Below are 20,266 nucleotides of genomic sequence, written 5' to 3'. Positions count from 1 at the left end.
TTTTCCCTCTTTTCTGTTCGGCTTTTCTTCGCTATCTTCCACTTGTTTTTCTTAATTATTCAAACGCCTTTTGTCAATCTGCAACCGAACGTGCGCAACAACCCTCTCGACCGTAAATGTACTGTGAAGTCGTGCACAAAGACGTGCATAAGGTTTTTAGTTTATTTTGAGTGAGATTTTGAGATTTGAGTAGTCAGTGTGCCATATAATGCCATAAAATTTTTGATCAAGGATAATTATTAAGTAAAAATTTTCAGATTTCTTAATTTAATTTTCCAAACTCTTTTTTTCTTTTTTCTTCTTCTTTTCTCATAAACTCTTAATTTATATCATAAATTTATATATAATTTATGATATTATATTATTAATTATTATATTATTAACTATAATTTATTAAAAAATGGCAGAGTTATTTGTGGTTTTTGAAACAGCTTCATATTGATACATCGATGAATGGTCGCCACTGCTGACAAAAATTGGAACGTCTGAAATTCATTTTTATATGAGAATTTATAAAGCAATTCGGTCGTTTGTAGAAATGGCCAGTTCGAATCGGGAAAAATTGTTTTCTGTGTTGAAAAATCAATTTTAACAGTAAACCTGCCGAGCCTTAAAAGTGACTGGTACATGTTCCCTTATAAAAATGACAAGATTGATTTTATTTAGACTTTGTGCGGCTCCTCATTTCTTATGAAATCAGTTTTATTATTTTTCTAATTGTAAAATAAAAAACCTGGAACCGGTCACTTTGACCGGTGTTGGTAGGTTTAGTGTTAATCAATTATAACTCGAAGAATATTTGAGATACCAACAAAATCCTACAAATTGTGAAACTAAATTACAAGCAAGACGTTCAGGATTGACAAATTATGTGGGACACCCTGTATAACGGGGATGAAATCTGTCCGCTTCGAATGCAATCACGACGGATATCCCGGATTGCTAACCTCTCCTAAACTGTGCTTTGGTTTAATCCGTTTAAAGATATTGGCCGAGTACCTATCCACGATTAACGACCAGAGAATCCACGATAAAGGCATGTAGAAGGTATCGTAAGAACATTGGACGCGTAATTTGTGGTTGCACACATACTTGAGAAAGAAACGATTTAATCAAGGAACGATAGGAGTCCAGAGTTAAATGGTTTTATGTACATAGTCGCATTGAACGCTAAACTGCTTAGCAGTTTAGCACAATAGGTGACTGGCGTTTGCAGTTTCGTAAAAGTAAGGTGAAATTGAATTTATTTAAATTATGTACAATTCTCATCTACACTTGAATAATTAAGTTCATCAATTTACAATGAAAGCGTTTTTATAATTTCAACGATTATTATCCGAATATGCATTTAAATAATTAAGTCTGTTCAATGATTTCGTACGTGAGCGTTTTCATAATTTCCACAATTTTTTTAGAGTTTGCACGGTGTTCGAATATGCATTTGAACAATGAAGTCTGTTCATTAATTCACAATGAAAGCGGTTTTATGATTTCAATAATTTTATCCAATTCTCCAATTCTATGTACTTAAATAACGGTCTTGAAAGTAGATGCTATTTTAATTGTTTCATACAGATAAAATCAAATAAAATAAATGAAATGGAAATTTTTTTTAGAAATTTCTTTCTAGTAATATTTAAGTTCGCATAAAATGTTCGTTTCATTATATACATTACATTGCAAAAGCTGTATCACTGCTGCTACGTTCGCGTCGAAATCTTCGTACGAAAATGAAACGCGTTTTACTTTGAATGGAATTACTTTGAATTTTATCCATTGATACATTCGCCATCCTGTTTGACAATGTTTCTTTAATTTCTGCACGATTTAATAATTTTTATATGAATATATATATATAATTTAACTACATTTTTAAAAATAATTTGATAGGTTTTATATTGATCACAGAATTTAAATCATTATTATATTTCATAAACAATGTTTTACCAGGACCGAAAGTTTGAAAACCACTTCGGTCGCATATGTTCGCTCACGACACAGTCTCTCGGGCACAGCGCAAACAAATACATTTTATTTTGCATTTCTGTCTACAGTGAAATAAAAAAAGCACGATGTATTGGAAAAATTTTACTATTTTCAAGTTGCAAAAAGAAAATAACAGCAATTATTGGATCAATATCGTCACGAAATATTTTATAAAGCTACATTAGGATAAAAAGAGTTCTTATATCTTTTTTTTTATTTTATATAAATATATAAACAAAATGTTGTACATATAAACAAATCAATGTGTTCTACATCGATTGCTAGAAACCATGACCATAACCAACCACTATTTTTATTACTTATATTGAACTAAAAATGTTAGTATACATATATTCTAATAATACAAATATGGTTTATTGCATTTCATAAACTTGCACATTATTATATTCGGTCTAAAACAAAAAATTAACAGCCTACAGTAAAAATACGATCTTCCAAAGAATTGTGAACAATGTGCAAATCAAAAAATAAAATTCTAACAAAGACTCAATCGACTTGGTAACAACAATAAAAGTAATTAAATCGGATCGATCGAAGAATGGCACAGTACTCGAAACCTCATTCGCAACAGTTCCCCGGACACAAGTGCTGTGACTTATAAAGAGCAAAAAGAGGGAAATGGAGATGGGCTAAACCGAGGTGACTAATGTAGAAGCAAAAAGGAGATCGCGCGGAAAACTGTGGGAAAGTGGTAAAGCAATAAAGCGTGTGGAAGCGCAACGGTGGTGGTTGCGCTCCTAAACCTATACCAAAGGTAGCGAAGGTTGCACGGAACCCTGGGAAAAACATTAGAAGCAGGAAATATTATAGAGGAAGTTAGGGGAAGTCACGAACCTGGAAAACCTGACAAAGGACACAGAGACAAAATGCGAATGGAGGCGAGACTTCGCTCGTGCAAACCTCAGTCTCGCGTAATGCGTGCAAAAAACGATAGGGACGTGAAAAATCGTTAAAAATCATAGGGAACGGATGAAACCGACAGATCCAAGAAGAAATAATAGACTGACTCATAATTCTCGAACGTCAGTCTTCGTTCAATTATCGTTTGATTTCTATTATTTATTAGTAGACCGGATTGTATTTATTTCTGACAAAAATTATCAAATTCGAAATCGTGAAAATATTCCAACAATTTAGTTAAATGTAACTTCTGTATCTTCTAATGAATATCTCGCAAATTTTGTGCATGAGTGTCATAACGTCATGTGACCAATCCGATAACGGCAAAGAGGGAGGATAACTGTATTCCCCTAAATTCAATTCCCCTCACGTCAGTCTTTGTTCAACTCACGTTTTATTTCTTACATTTTATTGATTACTTGTTTTATGTATTTATGATGAAATAGAAAACATTAGACACACTAAAAGAGGTTAAGAACATCATTCCTTTCGGTTTATTAAAATTATTAACAGACGAAATAAATGTTCATTCAACTCTTCCTTGCAATCAAGACAGAAAATTTGGGCGCAAAATTTTGGCACTCTGCTCACCGTGTAAGAATCCAAATTTGCATGAGCATTCGCACTGTGCAGGCAGGCGAACGCAAACGTTTTGATGGATCCTGAATGGATAGTCCTCCGACATTGTTTCACGGAAACAATATGCAATTTTGCTGATGCATCGCGTATTCCTGATAACGAAATGCAGCCGGTTTTTACCGAAGAACAACGTTCAATTGTGCCCGTAATTATGAAAGTGGTCTATGTCATATACTTCTTGTTCCGAGATATTTAAATATGTTTGAATAACATGCACTATCCAACGATTCATTTTTGACGATATCGTAAAAATTACATCGAATAAATTTAGTTTAAAATAATACGATGTGAATTAACCGATAAACTCATTCTATTTTAATTTTGACTTGGACCACTTTCGTAATTATCGGCACAATTAGTTGAAGTGGTTTTTCCTGCAACTATGCTCGAATGTCAAACGGGAAATGTTAATCCCAGCAACGTATGGGTTGTAGATGTTGAGCGCAGTGATGTTTATACTTTGAGCCCTGTGCCGTGTGACTTCCTATTCTTGATGGGTTGCACTAATTTGCAGAAACTGGAATTAATCCCTTAAGCTGGGAGGGTGAATATATCCGCTCCAATTAATCTAGTACTAATTTAGTGCTGATCCTACAGTGTAAAGTAAATATATGTAAATGTAATAACTCTAAAATAACTGCGTGAGTACTAGACTGCGGATTTTATGCGTTCCTGACAGAAATGGATAGATCAAATACAAAACAATGAAAGTATTTAAAGGTAAAGATACTGTTGCAGTACTGGAGTCTATACGGGGTGTTCCAAAAATGTTGTATTTGAAAAGGCGGATTCCTAAGATCATTATAATAACGTTTTCCTTTATAAAAGTCCTTAAGGATATTAGGAGTCACCCTGTTTAATAAAATACAAATTTTTTTCAAATGAATTCGAACGATTTTTACTTTGCCGAAAAATCCGAAATTTATTGGGTTGGCAAGAAAGTAATTTTGGTATTTAAGGTGAAATAGAGCCGAATTTTTTTATTCAAGCAGTGAACTTTAATGAATAACATATTTTCCCTTTTGTTCGATGATCTTTTGAAAAAAAGAATAAGTAAGAAAATATCTTATCGATTAAAGTTCATTGCTTGAATAAAGAAATTCGGTTTTATTTCACCTTAAAACCCAATATTACAGATTGTAAAATATCTGTTCTCCGAGAATAATTTTTAGAGGTTTCTAAGAGCGATAATTCATTTCAGAAAAATGTATGAAAGTTATTCCCGAACGGATTTCCTCTGAGAGGTGACTGAGTTTGACAGTCCGAGTTGAGAGACCTAACTCGGACCCCCTAGACACAAGGAGTTCAGGGTAATAGCTTTGCTCAGTAGCGTCACTAGTAAACGTCAAAGAAGCTCGTCGCTAGAATTCGGATGTTGTTCCAGCGCGTTTTCCTCGTCCACGAGCTTTGTGAACGTCCATGCAACGTGGAACGCTGTTTTCTGTCCTCTGTATAAGGAGAGAGCAATACCATGGTTCTACTAAAATCGCTGGATACGTGACATTCGCCTTTTCTCCCCTTAGGATCATCTAAACCAGAATGTTTACAGGCCTGAAATCGATTCGCAGAATGTCCCGAAAGGAGCCCGGTGAGAGAATCTAATAACTTTAAATCGCCATTGACCCTTCGAGGATCTAAACTCATTTTGAATCGACGACGCACAGTGCGTTAGAAAAAAGAACAATTGAAATTTTTTTGTTTTTGCATAAACTATTATCGAGATACAAGTGTCCAAAGGGCGCGCCGACTGTTGTAACAAAATTAGCGATTTTTGGAACTTGTTAAAAATTTAAATACATCAATATTATTAACATATAGTAATATTTAGAAATATTTTTGTAGCAGTGTTTAATGAAACTATCATTAGCAATGTACATAGAAACATTTAAATAAATCGATTTCGTAGCTCGTACATTTACTAAGATTGCAAAAATATGCAATATTGTTCTCAACAAAAATATTAATTCAATCGAAAGCTATAGCTCTAGTACAAAATTGCACAGTGGCAACGGTGTTGGTAGCATGTCACAGATAAGTCGAAGATTATTGTTCAGAAAGTACTGCTTGACAGGAAAGAGAAAAATGGTGACAGGAAACTTGATAAAAAGTGATAACGAAGAAATCGGACGGTAAACTGCTCGGGAGAAACTGGTAAAGAAAGTCATGAAAAGAGGAACTATATAGGAGTGAGGGTGTGGTCAGCAAATGTACACTGAGTATGGGGGTAGCCAGCCCACAGGAAACCTCCGAACAAAACATTAGAAGCAGGAAATGTTATGGAGAAAGTTAAGGGAAGTCACGGAATGGCAAAAGCTTGCGAAAATACAGGAAAAGAATGGAGATGTACTAACGTGATCGAATAACAATAAGATTTGCGAGGGAAGTAAAGCAAGAGTAGAGTGTACGCAGTCCATTGTGATACAAATGAAATATTTTTATAACAAACACGGTAACACATGTATGTAACCTGTGTGTATATATTTTTGCAGAATTTTATACTATTGAAAAATAACCGCATATTGAAGAAAATATTGCTTCAGAAAAAGCTAATTTGTTTTTTAACAATTGATCCTTTGCGACTGAGGATTTTTTGAAACACTAAAAATGTGTTCCTCGAAAAATTCGATCATGGATCAAAGTCCTAAGTAAGCACTGGGAGGAAATAAGAAAAATTCTTTTTCCATGTAAATAATTATATTATTTGTTTGCAACCTCAGGAATTGAAATCTTCAGAGATGCAAATTGGTGAAAGATTTTCTTGTAAAAACCTGCTATGTATATATTTGGTAGAAAAAAACAGGAAAATTTATTCTTGCATATCTAAATTCAGTTTAATGCTTAAATACTGATTAAAAAAGTCTGGAATTTTCGACCAGAAAGAAAATAATAAATATTTAACTCATATCGTGAGACTCGTTATTATACAGGAAAGGATTAAAAAGATATTTAATAGATGTGGAACAAAATTTAAAAAAGAACTCGTTGAAAGTGTTGACTGTGGTTCTTTGCAAAATAAGCTTGAGCTGTTTTTAATTTGCCTTCAATTAGCAATTTCTCGGGTCTAATGGAAGTCTTTTGCAGGCGTAGCATCTTCTTCAGCAGCTAATCTCGGTAATCACTTAGCAGTCTCGGTTTCCTTAGTGGCTTTTCTGAGCTCCACATGCATTTGATAGTTTCTGTTAGTGCTTTTCTAACTACGTAAACTACAGTTAATATTTATAGTAAAATATCGATCATTTGAGAGATGACGTCCGGATGTATGGAAGTTTAATTTGTTGTTCTCCATTATATATTTGTTAGTTTTCTCTTCCAATTAGCTTGGATAATGAACGCTCTTTTGTATCGAGTATTTTGATTTTTGTTATTCGGAGTTTAAATTAATCCGTGCTTCCTGGAATTAACTTGTTTGTATTATTACTCATTCATGGCTCTCGTAATTTATTTAATATTATTATTATTATTAATGTGCGTGCCTCTTGCAATTAATTGATTTATATAACGTTCAATTCGTGGCTCTTGCAATTAATTATTTTATTGTTATTATTATTGTTAATTCGTGGCTCTCACAAGTAGTTTATTTTTATTATTAATATTTCTCGGATTTCATAATGAATTTGTCGTCTCTGATAAAATTAGTCATCCGTACAGGGTCATCCGTTTTTAAACGGCCAAACGTTAACCAGCTGTAGAGGACCCCAAATGGAACAACTTTTACCCCTATCACTTTTTTTGTTTCGGCCTTAATTTCCAGATAATTGCAAAAACCATCATTTTCTGAGTTTACATAAAATTAAATATCTCAGGACTCCAATGATGAATCTTAATGGTTTTTCCTTTGTTTAGTTTAAAATAAGTAGGGGCATCTTTTTTATTGAATAAACTTTTTTGTATGTCCTTCGGATCATGGTTTTTTTTGCGTGGGGCACACCGTGGAGCCTGAAAGAAATAAGTTCGAAAGTGGCGGTGTGCCCCACGCCAAAAAAACCATGATCCGAAGGTCATACAAAAAAGTTTATTGAATAAAAAAGATGCCCCTACTTATTTTAAACTAAACAAAGGAAAAACCATGGAGATTCATCATTGGAGTCCTGAGATATTTAATTTTATGTAAACTCAAAAAATGATGGTTTTTTGCAATTATCTGGAAATCAAGGCCGAAACAAAAAAAGTGATAGAGGTAAAAGTTGTTCCATTTGAGGTCTTCTACAGCTGGTTAACATTTGGCCGTTTAAAAACGGAGATGACCCTGTATAATAATATTTTTTCGTAGAAACGAATTTGCATTTCCTTATGTAATCATAGCCACATGGTTCTGGTTCTAGATCTCTATTCAATGTTTGGTTTTAGATTAGCATCAATGTACGAAGAAATATCGTGCATTATGTATTCTCTGTTCTCTGCGCAGAACCCACAAGCAAGGTATGTTCAATTATACACGTTGCCGCCGCCCGCGGCAATCAGAGTGCGTAATAAACATTGACATTTGGCAATTAGGTGAATTTCGACGATTAATCAAGTGTAATATCGTATATGCTACGATGTCTCTGTGTGTTCTTTAACGCAACGTACATACATGCTGAACGGTCGACCAAGAGAGTCCTACAAGATTCGAATTACATCAATTTTTTTGTCTTGGACAAATGAAAAATTTTAAATTAGTATTATAAACATTTTAAAAATTCGAACGAATTTTTTCCAATATTTTTTTGAATTTTTACATACGGTTGAATCGACAAATTGGCTCGAAGACCAACAATTTAATTCTTCAATTTATTTAAAACAGATCAGCACTTTTCGAATAAATGTTCCACTAAGAAATTAACCTCTCGGCCGTGTGATGTGATGAACGTCACGTGGAAAAGTAATTACTATTTGTTATTTGAAAGGAAAATTTTGCTTTTTAAAGCTTTGTTGTTTAAAGCTTTGCTGCTTAAAGCTGTACTACCATAAAAGGAGTTTATACATGTGTTCACTATTATTACATAATTACGCGTGAATATTGTTTGCTTTATCTTGAGAAATCTAATATTATTCGATTTGAAGCGGGAAGTGCAAGTGAAATTATTCTGCCTTGTAGGAGAGACCCAGCTAAATATACAGACACATATGTGCAGTATGATATAACAAAATACATATTTCGTAATGTAAATGCTCTTACTCCCAAAATAGTAATGCATTATACTTAATTCTTCCGAGCTTTTCCGAGATTACGTGTGCTTTTACTTGTTTGCACTGGCAAATAATAAGGGAGAGAGACAAAAAACATTCAAATCAATATTAGTCAAATAATAAAATAAGGAAAATCACATTGCAAAAAGTTTAGGCCAAATAATAAATAAAATTATGTCACACACATCTCAGATCATACATTAAATGATATTCACAAAAGTTCTAAACCAAATAATAATTTAAATAAAATTATGTTATTTGTAATTTACATTTAAAGTCCGCAAGAAATGAATATTTAAAATTAAAGAATTAAATAGAATTTAGAAAAGAATTTCGAATTAAATATTATTGCTTGCATTCTCTTTTTAGACAATGCATTTTTTATTTTATTGTCTCATTATTATACTGTCTATACAGGCATAAAATATTTCCGAAATATAATTTATGTCAGAAATTGTTAGAGAATCTTTCAGATCACGATTCTATAAAGTACTAATCTAAAGGACCAATCATATATGTATATTTAATTAACATTCATGGATCTGTAAGACTTCTTATGGACGTCTCGAAGACGTCTTGAATGTCCATCACCAGACATCTTTGTGCTATCTGGGACAATACAGTTCCAAGTCTCGAGCGATGCAAAAAACACATTTCGGTTCGTCCGAAATTGTTGATCAAAGTAAAGAGCATTTCTCCTTCGCATAAGGGTTCGCAATTTCTCATGCACTCGCGAATATGCCAGTCGCTTCGAACCGCTCCTTGCATAATTGAACAAAGACTTTGAATTCACTAGCATCGTTTCGTCGTGCCTGTGGAACTTGGCGTGTTACATATGCCCGAGGAAAGAAAATTATGGTAAGGCAATTTGGTTGTGCACATTTCCAAAAATGCCTTCACTCGAACATGTTGCTCTTAAACTATCTATTGCCAAAATTTTATTGAAAAATCCAAACATGATGCCGTATTTGCAGAAGTTGAAGGTTCAAGATCGGAATGTTTGTTTCAGTATTTGTACATTAGCCATACACTTGAATCTATCCAATTTCGTTGATCGCCAAGTGCAATTTGAAGCCGCATGATCCCAACATTAATCAGAGAAGTGTTCATGAATAGACGGCAGATTTTATGCATTTATCAGAAAAATGAATAGGTGTAATTCGAAACAGTGAAAACATTAGAAGAATTTAAATATACTGTTATATTATTTTCGATCGATTAAACATACCAAGAAAGAAAATAAATTTTTATTTCACTCCAGCTGGTTGCAAATCAAGTAGAACATTTTTATTTCGCATAAAGATCCGTTGTCTAGTCGTGAATAATTTGTTATGTCTCCGCTATTTTTAGAAATTTTCCAATGAAATTTTAAAGACTACAACAATTATTCACTTATTTATATATACAATGTATAATATACTTATATACATATACAATTCCGAAAACCATCTTTATCAAATTCTGCTCAACGTTTTAATCCCGCGTATCATCTTTGTTTCTTTCGTGGTCGTCTATTCGTAGAATATTTTCATATAATACTGCAGAACCGTATCCTGTAGCTTTGGATTTGCTTTACAAAGCTATCCGATTAATGCGAAATTCAAGTACATGCCTTGGTGCCATTACATTATTGCAACGTAATCGGGCTTGAAACTTCTCGAATTTGTCGAATGGCATGGACATAAGTACACGGGATCAGTCAAACCACTCCACGTGTGTTTCATTCATATCGTATCAAAGCAGTAGAATTATAAATGGAATTAAGATGACCAGTACATTTTCTTCTGAAATGAAAATGTGCATACCTGAAATAGTAAAATTAAATAGAATTGTGAGATGATAGAAATAAATTCCAATTCGGTTCTCTGCAATTGATGTAGACAATTTTTATTTTCTATGAAGATGTATAATGGCAGTTCTATACTTACAGGATACACAAGTTTCGTTGACGCAAATATCAATCTTCCCAAAACGTACAAATAGGCATGAGCCCCCAATAGTTGATTTCAGCTGCTACAATATACTGCAGTACGTACCAGAAATAAGTCTGCGTTATGGACGACTCTACTTCAGTCGTCTACTTCAGTCGTACACTAGATCAGTTACTCTACTTGCACACAAAGTGCCATAATCTTTAGAAATCCGAGATTCTGTAACTTTTCTTGTAAGCTAAAAATGTGGGATGAAGGATTGGCCAGTTTCTTTCCAAGAAAAATTAAACACACACAGTCTTGCAATAAATAAAAACAGATACAATATTACAGCAGGTAAAAATGGTAAATAATATACAAATTCGTCGAGTCTGATCTACATTGTTCAATAAATATTGTATAAATTCGGTTTGCAATACTTGAATGTAGAACATACGATAATATCCAATAGTCTCTAGAGGGAAATGGGATCTTCCAGTTCTGATTTTGTGTAAACATCCACGGTATATTTGCCAATGTTATGATCAATTGAATTTACATGATAGTATCTGCCGCAAATAACCAATTATGTATCGAAATTGTTTGTCTTTCGACAAAACCAACCTATAGATTGTTCATACATCGCGGAATATCACTTCACTAACTAATTGCAACGATAGCATCGCATTAAACAGTATTAGTTAAAATTAATCATGTGTAACTTCATTTTCAATCAAGAAGATTTATTAAGTATTCATAAAATTTTGTAAATAATCAACAAATTCACGACGAAAAGGAATTAACCCGTCCACCGAATAAGTAAAAGGAAAAATAAATATACGTAAAAGTGTTTGAAGTGCGCACTACATTTTCAAGTAACAAAAGTATGTGTAGGAATGTTAATTAATTTTGCATAATTATCAGTCCCAATGTTGCAGCTCTTTTAATAATAAAAAATCGTACTGAATAGTACAAACACGAACGAAACGATCGATGCGAACGAGGAAAGGGATCTACAAGTTTTAATAGGATCTCGAAACAAATAAAATTCTAAGCAGAATCCCATTCGAGTGGAATGTAGGTGAAACGATTAAAAATCGCTTTCGAAGAAGACCAAAGAAAAAGTGTGTAGGAGCGAGAAGATGCGCCCGCGTCTCTTGTAAACTGAAACGAAGTGATCGAAATAAAAGTTGAAGTGGGTGGAGCAAAATATACGAAAGTAATTTCGCGGACATCGATTTTCTACTCTTGCGTCGAATAAATCGGAAACCTAGTCTTCAGTGAGACGACTTAATTGGCAGGATGGCTTACTTTCTTGAAGGACCAGCCAACACCATCAATCGATTCCGCAAAGATCATAAATTAAGTCGTTCAAACATGTGTTCGGAGGAAGATTACCTCGAGGATCGGTTTTCTTAAGAACCGCTACGATCATCCTCGCGTGCTTCGCGTGCAATGTGATTTCCAATTAATAATTCTCCGTCGCATCAAATTAATTTTTAAATCGATTTTATGTGCGAACAACTTGATTAACAGGCTGAGTCTGCATGTACTGCTTCATAAAAATGACAATACGGGATTTATTTAAATTTCTTGCCATCTTTATTACCGTACACGGTCGCAATAAGAAATTCAATTCCCATCTCATTCCCCATGAAATGAGTCTTTATAATTTCAACAATATTAAAATTTTAAATCGGCATTTCTGGTAGGTTTAGTCCTAATAAATTCTTCTAATCAATTATTTCGACAAGTTAATGTAACAAGTTCTACTGAAATCAACAGGTGAGAATTTTTAAATAAATTTTTCAACATATAAAACATTTAATTATAAATAGGTTTGTAATATATAACTGAATTCTCTTAGTCTCTTCAAGATTTCTCATTCTTCAAAATTGAGATCTCAGGTGCGAGAATGGTCGACGACCTCCTCCATTGCAAGTAGTATAGGTAGCTTATAGTTCAGACGGTGCTTGAGCTATGTGCGGTTCCAAAGCAATCCTTAACACCTCGATCTCAGCCACGTGTAGATGACAGAATTAATCATTCAAAATTTGAGAATTGAACCATTCACAAGTTAAAGCGATTCATCATCTTTCGAGTCTCTTTGACATTTTACGATACGATAATAATACGTAACATGCATATTCAACAAAGATCCAAGTTCGATTATATCAGGGAGACGAAACGTCATACGAAAGATTGTACTGTACCTTTCGAGCTGGTTTTATAAGAGGAATTACTTTTCCGCGTCTGCAGTCTGGACCACAATTTCCGGAACAGTCTCTGTAGAAATCGACTTCATACATCTGGAGCGAGGTATTTGTTGGAATATCTTAGAGAGGATGCGGAATGAAAAATGCATGACATCGTGTTCAATCTGTACCTGTTTTGTAGTACTAACGTCTCGGACGCTGCACTTCTCGCCAATTTTAGTTGGTCTTTTGATATATTTAAATCGAAAAGAAATGAATAGAGTGAATAGATAAATAGTTATGGGAAAATTTATTTTATGGGAAATGAAAAAACCAATTGTGGTTACTATTTTAACAAGATCTGGACAACTTGCGGCTCGTGGGCCGCAGACGTTATTCTCGCTACTTCTGGGACCTAGGGTAGGACCTAGGGTAGGACTATAGTTGGTAGTGGGGGAATCGGTGCACTGGTAGTGGGAGTTAATAGCGAATAAATCAATATATGTATATTTCATATTGTTTTCTTAAATTTATGGCAACATATTCTATATGCACAAAAGCATACAAAATTGACACATGAGATAGCTGAATATTACTAAATCATCAATTTATTTAAAAGCATTTTGGCTTGTTCATGCAGTGCGGTTCATTCGACAGGTTTTTAAGACTATATACATATATATCACGTAAAGAAAGATCAAATTTTGTGCACGACCCGAGTCGTTATTTAAAATTATAACACGATATTCGGATGATTCACAGCTGATTTATGATACTTTTTATATGTTATTGGAGAATACATTGCATTTGATAAAATATTGTAACTGCGAAGGCTGAAAGAAATGGTGGCAGTGAATGTGTGAAGTTTATTGATCTATTACTCTGCAGGAATGAAACAAAGAAATCTCGACACGGTTTGTTGTGTGTTCCACAACTTAGCATTTATGAGATTTGGTAAGATGTTTGCAGAAAAGAACTTATGTTTACGAGGGTAGACACCTGTATAGAGCCTAACGACTGCGTCGACTGAGGTGTTCCAAATGAATTAATCGATTACTGCCTACGAGCGTATGCAGTTTAGTGTAAGACGGTGTTTAGTAGCTCTAATTTGCATAGTAACTGCTCATTTAGGAGCGTCACGTTATGTGAAAAGAAACGAAGGAACTGATGCAATTTAGTTTTATCAGTACTTTGTTAGTTGACTGTTGATTTTATGCAGTCACGACAAAAATGAAAAGACATAAGCAACCTTTTTCTTAATTGAACAAATAATTCTTCCACTTCATTATGTCATAATAGCCGTATTAGCTAATGTTAGAATAAATTGAGCCAGTTTTCCATTTTTGTATTTTCATTTTATTATTTATAATTTAAAACTATTCCCTGTTATTGTCCTGTTTATATTCAAGAATTTTTCATACAATTTAAAATATTATTGCTGCAGTTGTGTGTGTTGTTACATTTCATCCGGTTCATATTCAGTATACCACTAAATTCTCACATAACTACCTTCCCCAATTATTTCCGCTACTCGCTCCACACAGTCTGTTCCGCAAGTTTAAAGTGCCAGTAGCAATGCAATGCTAACAATTCCTCGCAATAACTATGCGTCATTCCAACTATGACATCAATTGGAGATTTATTGAAAAGATAAACGGGTAGTAAAGATAAATGGAGTGGTTTAACGAGTTCCTTATATCCCAGCTACGTGAATAAAATCCAATATTTAACCATGTAAAGACCAATTTAAAATTCGCCCTGCTCGTCGAATGCTGATCGTTCAATTGGTCTTTTTCGAAAAACTGCTACGACTCTCGTACCTACTCTTTTATTGCAGTCTTTTCTTCAAACTGAAAGAAAGAACACTTTCAAATTGCATCATTGAAAGTTTTGTTTAGCAAGCTACAGATCTGTTCGTGTGGAAAGTGGAAACATTTAGTTGAAAGTAGGAAAAGGAACAATATTGTTGGAACTAGACTAGAGAATACATAAAAATTGTTTGTTCAATTGAAAATTTTGTTTAGCAAGCTTTAGATCCAATCATGTACAAAAATATTGTTGAGATTAGGAAATTGAATACTTTGATATTGCATTTTTAATTAAAAGTTTTATTTAGCAAACTTCAAATCTGTTCGTAGGACAATTTTGTTGGAACTAGACTAGAGAATACTTAAAAATTGTTTGTTCAATTGAAAATTTGGTTTAGCAAGCTTCTGATTATGTAGACAAATTTTGGTGAAGCTAGAAAAGAGGATACTTTGAAATTGCATGTTTAATTTAAAATTTAAGTTGTCAAACTTCAAATTAGTTTGTACAGGACAATTTTGCTGGAGCTAGACAAGATTGCTTTTGGATTATATTCTCCGTTGGAGGTTTGATTCAGCAAGCTTCGTATAGGAAAAGTATGTAGAGCATATAGTTCATATAAGATACATACTTTATACAGAACATATATTTCATATAGGATACATAAGATGTTACAAATTGTTTTCTCTCGAACTCCTGTGACATGCATATGTTGTATCGAGGATAGACAACCCCCAGGTGTTCAAAGTAGCGTCCCCCTTCACCATTTTATATTGAATGACACACCAGTTCTTGAAAGATTGAATATTTTTTTCTGACAACCGGAAAATTTCTTCCATATTTTACAAAATTTCTGTTTCACGTATGACAATTTTTCCAGAAAAACCTTTTTACATTATTACATATATCTACATTAATACTTGCAAAGAAATTTCATACTCTCTTTCTTTATATTTATTATTTATTCGAAGATAGTTCTTCCTCTGCATTTGTTCTTTGGTAACAAAGTGGCATTGTTAATAACCTGGTATTCAGATCTTTTTTTGGAGCAAGAATTTGAACGAATTTGTTCGTTCGAGTTAGTTTATTCCTTCCTTACTAATTCCTCTGTCTTGAGTTGTGTTTGACTTGATCTTCGGCTCGAATATAAATCTGTAAATCTCTCAACATTGGCCTTGTAACCCTCTCAATGCTGCCAGGTATTATCAAAGTTAGCCCTTAATCCTTTTAATACTCCGCCGAAGTATCTCGCCGTTATTTACTTTTGTGTCGCAAGCTGAAGACTTCAGTTTGTTAAAAGAGTTATCGGAAGACAGAAAACGGCTGTAACTTGGAAACAGGGTCAGATAAAGCAAACTATGCAGGCTGCCCGGCAACAGGTGGGAGAAAATTCAAGGGGTGATTTTTCGTGGTGCAACGGAACAGCAAAAATTGTAGTTTCAGAAGATCGAAAAGGATACATGGGAGAAACAAATTACTACATTTTTTGTCCTCGATATTTCCTGAGGCTGCCAAATCAACTCTCCTGAAATATTGAGAAAACTCATCACAGAGATACGAAAGCGCTATTATTGATATATGTGACTAGCTTTAAAAGCTCCCGAAAGCGGTGAAATATTTCTATCGCTGTATCGGCGTTTCTTCTCGACTCCAGCTCGCTTTTTATCAGCTTTTTCAGCTAACATGAATCTCGCACAAACGTCGCTTGCTTCCTGACGTTGGTCACGTATCCTCGGACGTGCTGTCCAATTTTTAAGTCCAATCTTCCAAAAAATGCATCTTGTCAATATACACTACTGTGCAAAAGAAAGAATCACTCAGTATAATTATAAGATATAATGACGAACAATATCTTTATGTAGAACTTGTGTTGTGCAATGATTGATTTATTGCATTTAAAGTATTAGATCATTCGCAATAACACATACATATATTCTCAGAACTATTCAATTAAGCAGCGCAATCCTTTTTCAAAACTTACTGTGTTCTTATTTGATTTCTTACGCTTTTCTATTAAATATGGCCGGGTGCTTCTTTCTTGTGCACAGTAGTGTATACATATATGTATTATAATATTTATAATTTTATCAGTTAACAGATTTTCGTAACCTGAATTACCTGGCTGCTTTTTCTTTTAGGAACTGGTAGAATAGAAATCTCGATGTGCTTCAGTAACTTCTATACAGTGCGAACTGAATTAACTGCCGTAAGATAACCGAGCATAGTTCCGTTAATGGGTTCTTCGATATCCATTTAGCCATAAAGCGTCTGTTACGATCCGCAGTTGATCTCTTGGTCGATCTAACAATGATAGGCACGCGGTGGATCTAGTCAACAGAATTTCTAAAACGACTGAGAAACTTTTATAAAACTAGTAAGAAATTATTTAAAAAAGACTGTGTAAATGAGAGAGGGTAACTTTTTCCCCTCAATTCGTTCTCCCTCCCCTGAGTGTACAGTCTTTTATTTAAGGCAATAGTAACAAAAATATTTGTCGAGACTACTGAACGGAGTGACTATAAATTTTCGGAGGCTGCTGTTGGAATAAAAAAAATATTTCAATATATTCAAATTTACATGTATTGATCGCGGGTGTATATAATCCGGTGAATTTCAATGTACAATTTTATGAACAAAAAACGTAACTGTACAGTTTAGGGCAAGGGAATATTCGCGAAAGGACGAGTTACTATCAGGGAGAAAATGTATGACATAGAAGTAGTATAACGTGTCCCAGACGGCCCATTCACCCCTATTAAAGCGGAGGTGAGTGGTTTTATGGGAAATCTGAAAAATTGTGATAAGTACGTCCAGTGTGCTTTATCGATTGACGATATTTTTTACTTCCGGTACCGCCCGGAAATAGTCGACTCGGATTAGAGATTCACCCTTCCGAATGGATTTCGACTCTCGACCAATGCCAGCACCAGCCATCCCCTTCATGAAAAGGGGTATATCAGTGTTACAATATTAAAGAAACAGCACGCATAAAAATTAATTTCATTCTTCCTACGTAAAATACAAAATGTAGCAACTGTTCCAAAAATTGTCATAATGTAAATGTGTAAATAATTGTTGAATGCACTAAATGTCGAAAAAGGAAATGTGAGAAAATAGGTTTAAAAGGGATTAAAATAAGCTTGTGCAGAATACATTCACGATGATTATACACGACCAAAAATACATTTACGTTAATTGTCATAATGTAAAAATATAGATAATTGTTGAATGCACTAAATGTCAAAGAAGGAAATGTGAGAAAATAGGTTTAAAAGGGATTAAAATAAGCTTGTGCAGAATACATTCACGATGATTATACACGACCAAAAATACATTTACGTTAAGTGCAATTGCAACGTCAGTAACAAACATTTTACAGATCGTTTAAATCTGATCGATCCAATAAAATTAAGGACTGCACAGGGCTACAGAGGATTAAAGGTTTAAAACACGAGTGCTACGTGTGAAAAGGGTTCGTACACAGTAAAGTCCATAGATTTATGAACGGACTTAACACAACTGCATTTGCAGGTGAGATATGTACTTTTCTTCCGCCTCGTGAGAATTACCAACTTTCTTTCTCTCTCTTTCTCTCTCTGTTTCTTTCACTCCTACTCATTCCGTCGGTTAGGTCTGCCTCACTTGCTGCTATCTTAATTGCCATCTCGTTTGGTGTCACGAGCGATCGACTCCGAGGACCTAAAACGTCGCTTTCTTGTGGTGGAGACTTATTGCATTTTTTATAGACGGTATTACCCACTAAAATTGTAACTGGAAAAGCGGATTCGATATGAAAAATTACAAAAATATATATTAAACGATTGCTCTGTTTACGGTTCTCTTGATAAAATTCATTTAAAGAATTTGTTGAAATTCAAACTCCATTTGTAACTGTCAGTTACATGCACTTCATTTTTTGCAGTACATATTATTTGTGTGGTTACATGCACTCTTACACGATACCAATGTAAATAATATTCTTACTAGATAACTGCTTTAATTCAAAATAAGTAATTATTAATACTGTAGGCATTCTAAGAACATTAATATATTATTTTTAGACTGCGGATTTTTCAACGAATTTTTTTAATTCTAGAGACAGGAATGAGATAAATATTCGATTCTTAGTTTAATAATTTTAACATGTTAAAAATAATACATTAAAATGCACCTACTCATTTTTGCTTAAATATATAAAAATCGCAGTCTAAAATTATTTTCAATTTACTGAAATGATTAAAAATGCAAGTAGATTTTTATTTGGTCCATGTTTGCAGCAATTCGTGTTGAATATGTTTATGTTGCATGAAGACCAACGGTCTAGATACTATCATGAATTTTCTAAAATCTATTTCGTATTTAACTGCAGTATATTATTCGCTGTATAAACGAAGCTAAGTTTATTAAACAATATCATTCATTTTGTTATGAATAAGGATTCGGACTTTGCACGAGTATGTCGTAAAAGTTCATTTTAAAATATTAAAACGAATAGTTCATATCAAATTCTTTGCGAGATAAAAATTTTCTCTTTGATCATGAAAATTTCATTTTCGTGCAACTGCGATCCATGGCACTTTACTAAATATTCTTTTTCTACCATTTTTTACCGTAACTTTTTCTTCGATGGAGTCGCATAATCAATGTAGATGCCCCTCGGGGATGTTAATAAATATATAAATTAGATTAGTGTTTGCAAACACACACCAAGTCATTATTTTATAGAGATTCTAATCAAATAATTTAATTTATTGCGTGCATGCAGGCAAGTCGGATAAGGGGTTTCGTGAGTACCGAAACAATTAAGAAAATGTTCTAGTTGCACCAGATCAATAAAGCCATGTATGTGTTGTAATGTGTTACGTACTAGTTCGAGACTTACCCGAAATACGTTATTTATCCGTAATGTGTGTAGAGTTCGCGTACGTACCTTCATTATAATCATAATGAACGTGTAATTTAAAGGAAATCATAAATCCCTACATAATTTGTTAATGAATTAATACTTGGAAAAAGAATGGAAAGTAAAATAGTGTTCCTAAAATTTTTGATGTTCGAAATCGTATTAATTACTACTGTGACGGAGATGACCACGATAGTATTACTAGAAAATTGGTGTGCTATTGCATTGGTTAATAACCGCAGATTTTATGCATTTATGACAAAAATTAGTAGATGAAATTTAAAACAGTAAAAACATTTGAAAAAATTAATTATTGTATTATTTTCATGTCATTAAAATTATTCGAAAAAGAAATAAATGTTTCGTTCCTGCGTTTTGCAATTAATGTAGACAATTTTTACAGGAATTATTATATTATTTTTTTACAATGATGCATTTATTAATTGGCAAGGAAAATCCAAATACCCAAAAATTTGACATATTTGCAACTAATTACTAGACCGTGGACCTTTGTGCAAAATAAATATTGTCCGGGTCAATAGTAACAAACAAAAGTGAAATGGAAATGTAGTCTAGTCATCGATCAATAATATAATTAAATAGGAATATGAATGCATGAAGTTAACGCTCTAGTCATCGATCAAATAATTAAGTAGAAATATGAATGCATAAAGTTAACGATCTAGTCATCGATCAAATAATTAAATAGAAATATGAATGAATAAAGTTAACGATCT

General features: G+C 33.5%; 1 long non-coding RNA gene across 4 annotated transcripts in view; it reads left to right on the top strand.

Annotated features, from left to right (window-relative positions):
* LOC143215026 (uncharacterized) overlaps nt 1-20,266 on the top strand; it is a 70,356-nt gene that overhangs the window by 13,147 nt on the left and 36,943 nt on the right. The window contains exons 5-6 of one of the 4 annotated variants that reach the window (XR_013010274.1): nt 4,748-4,856; nt 4,931-7,346. The exons of 2 other annotated variants lie outside the window; for them this stretch is intronic. This is a non-coding gene — a long non-coding RNA (uncharacterized LOC143215026). Of the gene's footprint in view, nt 1-4,747; nt 7,347-20,266 lie in introns of those variants that run through there. One more of the 4 variants, XR_013010272.1, reaches the window with a different exon arrangement.

This window comes from Lasioglossum baleicum, chromosome 13 (assembly GCF_051020765.1).
Source record: "Lasioglossum baleicum chromosome 13, iyLasBale1, whole genome shotgun sequence".
NCBI classification, from domain to species: Eukaryota; Metazoa; Arthropoda; class Insecta; order Hymenoptera; family Halictidae; genus Lasioglossum; species Lasioglossum baleicum.
This window is presented reverse-complemented; position numbering and strand designations above follow the sequence as displayed.